General features: G+C 41.8%; 1 protein-coding gene across 1 annotated transcript in view; it reads right to left on the bottom strand.

Annotated features, from left to right (window-relative positions):
- ZNF84 (zinc finger protein 84) overlaps window positions 1-12,259 on the bottom strand; it is a 46,360-nt gene that overhangs the window by 27,773 nt on the left and 6,328 nt on the right. The window lies entirely within an intron of this gene.

Raw genomic sequence — 12,259 nt, 5'->3', positions numbered from 1 at the left:
TATTTATTCATTTGAGGGAGAGAGAGAGAGTGAGAATGAGCGGAGGGAGCAGCAGAGGGAGACCAGAGCCCCCACTGATAGGGAACCTGACAAGGGGCTGGATCTCAGGACTCTGGGATCATGACCTGAGCCAGAGGCCGATGCTTCACTGTCTGAGCCACTAGGCGCCCCAGATTTTAGTTTTGGCGTTATAAAATATATCTAGATTTTCGTTTATGGTTTTCTTATGTGTTTTGTTAAATCTTTCTCTTGAAAGAGAAAAAAAAAAAGACATCTTTCTCCATCTTGGTATCATAAAATATTTCCTTGTATTGTCTAATAATACATTAGCATTTTGCTTTGACATTTAAGTTTTAATCTTTCTGGAGTTGTGTGTATGCATATAGTGTGAAGTATTGATCTAATTTCATTTTGTTTCCAAATGGGAAGCTAATTTCCTAATTCCAAGTATACTGGTTTGCTAGGATAGAGTAGGCAGACAGGAGAGGGATGGCGGGGGTGGAGGGGTGGGATAAACAGGTCACATGGTAGAAGGCTGAGGGCACAGCCTCCTGATCTTGTGGTTTTCAACATCTTGGCCTTGTGCCTTCTAATGCCCTGGGGCTGGCAGACAGAGCCACAATTACAAACTTGTGCTCTCCTCTTCTACTTCTGCCCCCAGGATGACCGCTGCGGTTATTATAATACCTATGCCAGGTGGCTTCAGCTCCTCCACCTTACCTCCCCTGCGGGGGAGGATGGCCTAGAACCCTGTAGAACCAAAATCTTCATGTCCTACACAAAACATGAAAAGACAGTCCTGACCCCGGTTCAGCTGCCCTCTGGACCTGCCTGCTCTCCCTTCTGGGGACAGTACTGTCTACGCTGCTTGGGGCCTGGTACTTCCCACCATTGGGCTGTCTTTATCTGTGAGAAGATCCTCATGTAAATCTTCCATGGGGAATCCAGGAACCAGACCATTCACACAATGCCAACTCCTGCACTGGGAACATTAGGACTGCCATAACAAAGTACCACAGAGGGATCCCTGGGTGGCGCAGCGGTTTGGCGCCTGCCTTTGGCCCGGGGCGCAATCCGGGAGACCCTAGATCGAATCCCACATCAGGCTCCCGGTGCATGGAGCCTGCTTCTCCCTCTGCCTCTGTCTCTGCCTCTCTCTGTGTGTGTGACTATCATAAATAAATAAAAAAAAATAAAAAAGTACCACAGACTGGGGGGGGGGGGGGTAAACAAATTTGTTTTGTCAACATTTTGAACATGACAAGTGTGAGATCAAGGTGTTGGCAGATGTGGTTTCTTCCAGGGACTCTCTCCTTGGCTTGTAGGTGGCTATTTCCTCACATCGTCATTCCTCTGTGTGCGTCTCTGTCCTAATCTCCTCTTATAAGGACACCAGTCATTTCAGATTGAGGTCATCTCTATAACTCTATTTTACCTTCATTTTCTCTTTAAAGCCACTGTTTCCAAATACAGCCACTTCCTAAGGTGCTGGGGTTAGGACTTCAGGAGTTTGGAGGCGGGGACACAATCCAGCCCATACTGCCAAGTATCAAATCTCCCATTCTTTCTTCAATATGTATGAATTTATTTCTTTTATATCCCAAATTTCCATGTGTCCAAGGTATTCTTTCTGGGATACTTTCTGTTCCATCACCTATTAGTCTATCACTGTATGAATATCATTGTTTTGTTATTCTAGCTGAAATAGAAACCTCTTGTAGAAGGGAAAGCTCTTCTAACTGTGCTTGTTCATGATTGTCTTGGACAGTTTGAGACCTGTAAACTTTCTTTTTCATGTTAAGATCTGTCTCGTTTCAAGAAAGAAAATGCTTTTATTGTTCTGACTGGAATTATATTAAATGTATATTTTGTAAATATTAGTATTTTATTACATTTACTCCATCAATGTCGTATATCTTTGAATTTTTCAATTTTTTAAAAAATTAAGACTTTATGGTTTTTTAATTTTTTAAAAAGATTTTATTTATTTGAGAGAGAGAAAGAGAGTGTAGGGAGAGGGAGAAGCAGACTCCCTGTTGAGCACGGAGCCCGATGCAAGACTCCATCCCAGGATCCTGAGATCATGACCTGAGCTGAAATCAAGAGTCCAGTGCTTAACCAGAGCCACCCAGTTGCCCCGTTTATGTAAGTTAAGAGACCTATTCCTAGATAGTTTCCAACCTCGTATCAGAGGTATTCCTAAAATGCTTATCATTCCTATTGATATTATGAACATGAGTTTTTTTTCCCTGGTGTATTTTCTTACTGGCTAATAAATGTACTATGGACTGAATATTTGTGTGCTTCCAAAATTCCTTTGTTGAAATCCTAACTCCAGTGTGGCTGTATTTGGAGATGCACACCTAAGGAAATTAAGGTTAAATGAGAGTATTTCCATCTTTTCACCCAAAATACGCCCGTGGGCCACACACAGGAAAACTGCTACAGATACTCCTGTTCAGCGCTGGGGACAAGAGGATCCCCACACAGCAGTCACTGGTCCATAGAAATTCCTAAATCCCACTGCATACATGTTACCAGGTACCAACTGGTCCTGTTCTCTTGGGGTTCTTCCTAGCTCTTGGCGGCACCTTTTGGATCTTGGTTCTGCCATCTGAGTCATCATCTTTCCTTATTCATAGGAAGTGATCCTGTTTGCAAGTGACCTCAGACTCCCTCCTCCAAAAAGTTGAGTCCAAAGATCTCTTTTTAGTTTGTAGTTTGGTCCTTTTCAGTCCAAGTTATATCACTGTTCAAAACCTTGTAGTGTATGTGTGTTTATACTATTTTTCAGTTTACACTTAGCTTTTTTTTTTTTCATTTTTTACTGTAAACACTACACTGAGACATATCATAATTTTTTGTCCTGTGTTTTTCTTTCTACGCATTTGGCAATTTCACCTTTTTCTTTTTTTATTAAGCACTCCCAACACTCATGTTAACTCTATAATTAGCATGTCTCCAACTTCAAGTGATGGAAAATATTCTTGGGAATTGAGGTTGTATGAAATTTTCTTCAAAATGATTCTCCCCCCAGGGGCGCCTGGGTGGAGGAGGAGTTTGGTAATTATATAAGTGTTGTTGCAGGGGAAAACTTTGTGGGCTTTTTATGTAACAATTAGACAAAAGCCACATCCCCCCAAGTCTCTTAGAGATAAGACTGCCTCTGCTGTGGGCAGGGAGCCTGCTGTGAGGCCACAGCCTGACTTAGAAGATCTGTTGTTTGAGGGTCCACAGAGGCAGCCCCTGAAGTCCTCAGAAAGCATTTTTTTTTTGTCTGGAGGGGTTCTACCCCTTAAATCTCTCCAAAATCTTACCTAAGGGTTTTATAGTCCATGAGGGCATTTCTTAGTTTGGAGACACTTTATTAGCAGAAAGACTGGGCCACTTAACAGCTCTTCTGAGGAATTGTTCTGTTTTTAGTTCTTCTCTCTGCTCTCAAATTGTATTAAAAGTAGTGAGAAAAAAACCAGGTTGAACCCAAGCACTGTGCCTGGAAAACTGGGTTATTTCCTTTGAGGGCATTAGGTAGGTTTTTTATCTTTCATTTACATTAGATGGCAACATTGATAACTTGTCTGCCTTTACCTCTCCCCATGTAACACTTTTCTCGTGTTCTGTCCAGCTTGCACCAACAATCTCTTTGATGACCTCTAGGTTCTTCTAATACCCTTTCCAAGAGCCCTTCAGGTTTTCACCAATAGTTTCCTCAGGAATCTTCCAGATTCATGGGATCCCTGGGTGGCGCAGCGGTTTGGCGCCTGCCTTTGGCCGGGGCGCAGTCCTGGAGATCTGGGATCGAGTCCCACGTCGGGCTCCCTGTGTGGAGCCTGCTTCTCCCTCTGCCTGTGTCTCTGCCTCTCTGTCTCTCTCTGTGTGACTATCATGAATAAATAAATAAAATCTTTAAAAAAAAGGAATCTTCCGGATTCAGCACACTGCCCAGTGTCAAAGCTAGTAGGACCCCACTCCCAGGCCAAATTTCTATTCTGATCACAATTGCTTCCTAAAACGTCACCCCAAAAACCTGAGCATATATAACAACAAAAATGAGTCTCTCTCATGGTTCTCTTGGGTCAGGATTTCAGGTTTGGCTGGGCAGTTCTGGTTCAGGGTGTCTCATGTAATGTTGTTTGGCTGGTGGGTGCAGCTGGGAAGATGGCACTGGAGCATATGGGGGCTGGACGGGCATCTCTTTCTCTTCCTGTAGCCTCAGAACCTATGTAGGCGCCTCCCCAGCACCACAGCCTGAGAGACTGGCCACATGGCAGCAAGTGTTCCAGCTAGGGCAGCAGAAGCTGCATGGCCTTTTGTGGTGTTTGTGCCTGTGTGTCTGTGTGTGCATCTCTTTGTGTGTGTTTGTGCATGTGTGTCTCTGTGTGTGCACCTGTGTGTGCCTGTGTGTCTGTGTGTGCGCACGGGGAGAGGAGAGCGTGCAGCAGCCTTCACCACATTCTGCTGCTTCCAGTGACCACTAGCAAACAGGACCTTCAGTGGGAGGAGTAAGCCACAATGTGGAAGGGGAGGTGAGGAGGGGCTGGCTCTTGGCTACAGCCATCTTTGGAAAGCAAAACCCACCACATATGTCAAAAATGGCCAATTATGAGTAATTTTGATACGGGAGAGCTAGATTCTTGTCTCACAAAGTTAAAGAATGAATCTCACGAACAATAGAGTAAAGAGATAGAAGTTTAAGCAAAGGGATCCCTGGGTGGCACAGTGGTTTGGCGTCTGCCTTTGGCCCAGGGCGCGATCCTGGAGATCCGGGATCGAATCCCACATCAGGCTCCCGGTGCATGGAGCCTGCTTCTCCCTCTGCCTGTGTCTCTGCCTGTCTCTCTCACTGTGTTCCTATCATAAATAAATTAAAAATAATAATAATAATTTAAAAAAAAGAAGTTTAAGCAAAGATAGAGAGAAAGCTCTCAGAAGTGAGAGGGGCCCTGACAGGGTCGGCACAGGGCTTTTGGTGGTAGTCTTTTATTGAGAACTGACCAGGAAGCTTGTGGCCTCGAGATTCTTGTGCAGTCTTGGTTTGAGCCAGAACTATTGATAACACTTATGTCTTTGTGGTCTGGTGAGTTTCTTAGTAACCATTAAAGGGAAATACTCTCTAACATTTTGGAGCTAGGAGCTAGGAAGCCAGGGTTTCGTTTTGTTATGTTTTTCTGTTTCTGCTGCCATATCTCTGTTTTCTTGGGATGGGTAGAATCCTGACTCTGGGCCTTTCCGTGTCCTTGGGGTTTATGGGAGCCCACAGATTGCTAGGCACCTGACTTTGGCCCTTTCCTTTATCTTTCCCTGCCTAGCCCCATCTACCCCTAACTTGTTCCTACATCAATTTCATATAGTTCAACCTAGACAGACATACACAAATATGTGGGGAAAGAAACCTGGATTCCATTTTACCAAGAAAATTTTCATCTATTAGATTAGCCTATAATTACTGTTTTTCTATAGTCTCTAGCCAGGTTTGGTATGAAGTTTTTACTAGGATTCTAAAATGAATTTGGGAGTAATCTATCCTTTAAAAATTTTATAACACTCCTTGTATAACATAATGATGAGCAAGTTCTTTAATGTTTGGTAAAATTTTACTGTTCAATAATCCAAGCTTGCTACAATTCCATCAAGGGAAATTTTGGACTACAATTCAATTTTAGTCATATTTGTTACTGATTTATTCAGTCTTGCTTTTTCTCCTTGGTCTATTTTGGTCATGTATAACTTGCAAGAAAATTGAGAAATTTTATCTAATCTTTCATATTTAGTGGTACATGGTTATCCTTATTCTCCTATAATTTTTAAAATTCTAAATTATATATTTTTTAATTTTTTTTAAATTTATTTATGATAGTCACACACACACACACAGAGAGAGAGGCAGAGACATAGGCAGAGGGAGAAGCAGGCTCCATGCACCCGGAGACCGACGTGGGATTCGATCCTGGGTCTCCAGGATCGCGCCCTGGGCCAAAGGCAGGCGCCAAACCGCTGCGCCACCCAGGGATCCCTCTAAATTATATTTTTAATAAATATTTTTTTTAACACAAACCTTTTTTTTTTTTAGAAGTTTATTTTTTTTTTATTTAATTTATTTATGATAGGCACACAGTGAGAGAGAGAGAGAGAGGCAGAGACATAGGCAGAGGGAGAAGCAGGCTCCATGCACTGGGAGCCTGACGTGGGATTCGATCCCAAGTCTCCAGGATCGCGCCCTGGGCCAAAGGCAGGCGCCAAACCACTGCGCCACCCAGGGATCCCTATTTTTAATAAATATTTATTTATTATTTATGATAGGCATAGAGAGAGAGAGGCAGAGACACAGGAGGAGGGAGAAGCCGGCTCCATGCCAGGAGCCTGACACAGGACTCGATCCCGGGACTCCAGGATCGCACCCTGGGCCAAAGGCAGGTGCTAAACCACTGAGCCACCCAGGGATCCCCTTCTAAATTGTATTTATGTCCTCTTTTCATCTCACATTAGTTACAAGTACTTTCTCATGAATGTTCGAAAATCTGTCACCCAGTCTGAGAAATAGGAAATTAAACAGGAAATTACAAGTAATTTGCAGCCTTTATTTGCTGCTCCTCCACATACGCAGATGCCATCCTGAATATTCTGGTTATTGTTCTCTTGCTTTTTCTGTTTCATCATTTTATCACAGATACATGCCTGCCTAAATAATATGTAATTCCACTTTATTTTTACCTTCAACAGTATTATATATCTAGGGCTTGAACATATGGTTTATTCAGTTGTAGTTTATGTCATAATACATAATATCCCATTTACTATTATAATAGTTTATTCATTCCCCTTTTACATCTTTGTTAGATTTCTTGTTTTAATTGAAACTTCTATTGAGAGAATTGTAAATTTCACCTGTAGTGTAAAAAATAATAGAGATCCTTATACTTTGCCCAGTTTACCCCAATGTTAACGTTTTGTAAAACTACAGTACATCGCAGTACAGTCCACAATCCTTAAGATTTGTTTCATTTACACTGTTCCTGTATTAAACATTTTATTCTTTTATCATATGTGTAGGTTCATGTATCAACAACCCATATCATGATACTGAACAGTTCCCATACCACAATTTTTTTTGTATTTTCATTCTTTTGAAAATGGATTCATTTTGTTAAATCTCATTTCACAAAGTTTTTCTGGTATGTAGAAATAGAATTAATTTGAATATATTGACCTGATATCTGATGACCTTGCTAAAATAATTTTTCATTTAACTATTTAGAAATGATTTGAAACTAGTGAAAAGTCGAAAAGAATCACAGAATTACAGAATTTACAGAATAGTAAGATTCCTAAATACACTTTATCTATATTCCCCAGATGTTGACATTTTACCATGTCTGCTTTCTCTATAAAAGAACATACTTCTCTTGAAAGGTAGAAGCATGAGTTGCAGACATAACTCCCCTATGCTCCTGCACACTGCAGAGAATATCTCCAAGAAGCTCATGCTATTATCTAACCATAGTAAGTTATCAAATTGAGGAAGTGAACCTACATGCAATACTTTTATCAAATACACAGAACTTATTCAAGTTCCATCAGTAGTCCTAATAAAGTCCAAGAAACAAAACTTGGATTCAGCATCCAATTTCATGTATCTTTAGTTCCTCTAAATTAAAGATTAATTAATTAATTATTTTAGGTAAACTCTACTCCACACATGGGGCTCTGAGCAACCAGGAACCCCTGTTTAGTTACCTTTAAACTGGACCAGTCTTTTGGTCTCTCATGACCTCAACATTTTTTAAAAGTGCCGTTTTCATGCTGAATGGTTCTCAACCTGGGTTTGCTAGATTCATGTGTCCTGATTTAGATTCAGGTTATGCATTTTTGGCAGGAATACTAAAGAAGTGATGTGTCTTTCTCAGAGATCCTATTGAGAATTCCATATTTATTTGTACCTATAATAGCAATAATTTTGATTGCTTAATTAAGGTGGTAAATGCCATATTTCTCTTTTGTAAAGTTACTTTCCCAATTGTAATTAATAAGTATCTCATGGGAAGATGTTTTAAGATTAATTGAATATTCCTTTATAACCCTTTCACCCACCTAATTTTAGCATTCATGGATGATTCTTGCCTAACACAAGTATTACTGTGCTGGCTACCAAGTGGTGATTATTCTTATGCATCAAGTGATATTTCACTTTGAAGAATTTTCCCTTCTCTTTGTTTATATATTTACACATTTATATCAATATGGATCCATGGACTTATTTTATTCTTTTGGTAATAACCTACTACCATTATTTATTTGGATGCTCTATTCCAGATTTGGCCAGTGTTAAGCTGGCTGCAGTATCCTTTTGACAAGACCCCATCATTAAATTTTTGATGTCTGTTCTGCGACCTGTCCCTTGGTCTACACTGTATATTCCCTGCACACTTGAAAACATGTACATTCTGCCGTAGTTGGGTGGAGTGCTCCATAGAGGTGTGTTAGGTCAAGGTTTATAGTGTTCAAGCTATTTCCTTGTTGTTATGGGCTGATTGTATCCTTGCATGAGAGATGTTGGGATCCCAACCCACACACCCCAGGATGGGACCTTATTTAGAGATAGAGTCTATGGAGATAATCACGTTTAAGTGAGGTTATTGGGATGGGCCCTAAGCCTGTATGACTGGTATCCTTACAAAAATTTCACGGCACCTGAGTGGCTCAGTCAGTGAAGCATCTGCCTTTAGCTTGGGTCATGATCTCGGGGTCCTGGGATCAAGCCTCATGTTGAGCTCCCTGCTCACTGGGGACTCTGCTTCTCCTTCTCACTTGGCCCCTAGCAACTTGAATATGCCCACTCCCTCAAATAAATAAAATCTTTAATGAAAGGGCAGGGGAAATTGGACACAAATATTGATACACAATGGGAGAAAATGTGGAGACAAAGGGATGAACATCTACAAGCCAAAGAGAGCGACCTGAGAGAGAACCGAGTCTGCTGGTGCCGTGATGTCAGACTTCTGGCCTCTGCAACTGTAATACAGTAAGCAGCTGTTGTTTAAAACACTAATTTTGGAGTACTTTGTAATGGCAGCCTAGCAAACGAATAAGGATTTCTGTACTGGAAAATAGGGTGCTGCTGTAGCAAATACCTAAAAGTGTGGAAGAGGGTTTGGATGTGGTAGAGGATGGGAGTTGTGAGGCACCTGATACGAAAGCCTGGCTTGCCCTGAAGATACTGTTGGTAGAAATGCTTCAGAGGTACTTCTGATGAGGTGTCAGAGAGAAGTGAGCAACAGGTTATTGAAAACTGGAGGAAAACATGATTTTTGTAATAAAGTGACAGAAAACTTGGCTAAACTGTGTTTTATTGTAATAAGAACTTATAATGAACTGGAATGTTCAGCTGAACAGATTTCAAGCAGTGCTGAAGGCATGGCCTGACTTCTTGCTGCTAACAGTACAATATGAGAGGGCAGAGAGATAAACTGAAAAATGAATTGTTAGATTTTGAAAATTTGGAAGACTCTCAGATTATCCATATTACAAAAAGTGAAAAAGCATGCTCTGGACAGAAAAAGAGATTAGGTGTCAACCATCTCGGCAGAAATGCTACCAACTTGGACTGGAGGGGACAGACAAGTCTTTGGATGTCCAAGATTCTACAGGCAGGAAATAGGCCAGCAGAACTCAGATGTGCATACAGGCGAACCCTAAAGAGAAAGGAAGAATGACCCCGAGGGTAGAGCACCTCCTTGGTCTCAGAGGGTGAAGCCACCTTTCAATTTCAGAGATGTGTCCACCATGCAGGATGAGGGGCAGGGCCACCCCCCAGTGGGCTCTTAGAGCATTTGGCCAAGGCCTTATTAAATTCTAATGGAATTTGCCCTTAGGTTTTGACTTGCTTGAGACTCACAACCCTTTGTCCTGATTTCTCCCTTTTGGGATGGGAGAGTCTACTTTATGCCTGTCTGATCATTGTATTTTGGAAGCAGGTAACCTGTCTGGTTTCACACATTCCCAAATGGAGAGGAATACTGCCCCAGGATGAAGCATACCCATCTCATACACCTATGATTTAGATGATATTTTGGGATTTTGGAATTGATGCTTGGAAGAATGAAGCCTTCTGGGCTTGTTGGGCTGGGGTGAATGTATTTTGCATGTGAAAGGACATGGATGGGAGTGCAAGGGGGCAAACTTCGATGTTTAATTACATCTGTTCAAAAAGGATGTATTGAAAAAAAAAAAAAAAGGATGTATTGGATTCTTAGCCCCCAGCACCTCAGGCTGTGAAGTTAGTTAGCAATAGGATCTTTACAGAGATAATCAAGTGAAAATGAGATAATTAGGGTGAGAGACCTCACCCAATAAATGGGATCCTTCTAAGAAATTTGGGCACAGAGTTGGTAGTAATGAGCCCTGAGGTGTTGGCAGAATAAGCTGCCTCCTGTAAGGAAAGGTCCACTTTTTCAGAGGGTAAGGGGCTCCACATTAGGGCGTGGCACATTTCCTGGGCAACAGCAGCGACCACAACTCTGCCATTGTAGTTAGTGCAAGCCACTAGACAATACACAATGTCTCCCTATGTTCCAATAAAACTTGATTGGCGGATGCTAAAATTTGAAGTTCAAAAAATATATATTTTTTGGGATCCCTGGGTGGCGCAGCGGTTTGGCGCCTGCCTTTGGCCTAGGGCGCGATCCTGGAGACCCGGGATCGAATCCCACATCAGGCTCCCGGTGCATGGAGCCTGCTTCTCCCTCTGTCTGTGTCTCTGCCTCTCTCTCTATCTCTCTCTCTGTGACTATCATAAATAAATAAAAATTAAAAAAATATATATATATATATATATTTTTAAAAACCTTTGGATTTTTTTTTAAAGATTTTTATTTTTTATTTTTTTAAATTCATGAGAGACAGAGAGAGAGAGAGAGAGGCAGAGGAAGAGAGGCAGCGGGAGAAGCAGGAGCCATGAAGGGAGCTCAATGTGGGACTGGACCCCGGGTTTCCAGGATCAGGCCCTGGGCTGAAGGTGGCACTAAACCACTGAGCCACCTGAGCTGCCCTCAAATAATATTCTCAATTGGTGAAGTAGTTTTGATCTTTTTGCAACCATTTAAAAACATAAAGACTTCTTGGCTTCTGTCCATACAAATAAGTTGTATTTGACCTGAGAGCTGGTAACATCTAAGCTACATGTGTTTTTGTTTTTGTTTTTGTTTTTTTAAGATTTTACTTATTTATTCATGATAGAGAGAGAGAGAGAGAGAGAGAGAGGCAGAGACACAGGCAGAGGGAGAAGCAGGCTCCATGCAGGGAGCCTGACGCGGGACTCAATCCTGGGACTCCAGGATCGCCCTGGGCCAAAGGCAGGCGCTAAACTGCTGAGCCACCCAGGGATCCCCTAAGCTACGTGTTTCTGAGTGAAGAGCATCCAGCACAGTTTCTCAGGTGTCTGCCCGGCTGAGTTCAGACTTCTGTCAGATCTCCCCACATGAACTGTCAACAAACTACTTTTTCTAGATCAATATATGTTCATATAAGGGATTAGCGAACATGTGAAGTAGATGGTGAATTTAGCAATGTCACAGTTAATGCTTTTCCTTGGGATGAGATTTCAGAGCCTCACATCTGTCACTGTTGTGTTTAAGAGCGAACAGAAGTAGCCATCCCATCTCCTGTGTCAGATTTACTCATAAATTAAAAACCCTTCCATGGTAGTAGCCTTTGGTGTTCCCAGAATCTTATCATCAGGGGTCACAAGGTTCTTGGTATACACAAGCAATAATGCTACTTCATACTATGGGCTGAAGTTTCCATGTTGGAATGTGACAAGAATCTGATTTTCTTCTTGCCTCGGGAATAAAGCCTCTTTTGTTACTTATCTACTACTCCCCAGCAGCAATTTATCAGTTAAAGACCCTTCAGTAATAGGAGATAGAAATTCACTCTCCTAAACTTTAGCAGGAAAAAAAAGAAACCAAAAAACCCATTTTTATTGAAGAGAGGAAGGACATAGGGCAGAAAACCAGGTTCAAAGAGGGATGGCACCCAGTTATTCTGGGAAACCAATACAGCAGGACCGAACTGATGGTCCTCAATTCTGGGCAAGAGTGAGTGAGTGCCACAGATACCTCTGGTTCATACTACACCCAAAGGCTCAGAATCCAGGAAAGAGGCTACCATGACCCGGAAGTGGGCATAATGCTCACCTGTGGCTGGTAGAACAGATGCCCTGAAAGACACCAACCCAGAGATGCACATATCAGAGAGGTGCTCC

This window comes from Vulpes lagopus, chromosome 14 (genome assembly GCF_018345385.1).
Source record: "Vulpes lagopus strain Blue_001 chromosome 14, ASM1834538v1, whole genome shotgun sequence".
NCBI lineage: Eukaryota > Metazoa > Chordata > Mammalia > Carnivora > Canidae > Vulpes > Vulpes lagopus.
This window is presented reverse-complemented; position numbering and strand designations above follow the sequence as displayed.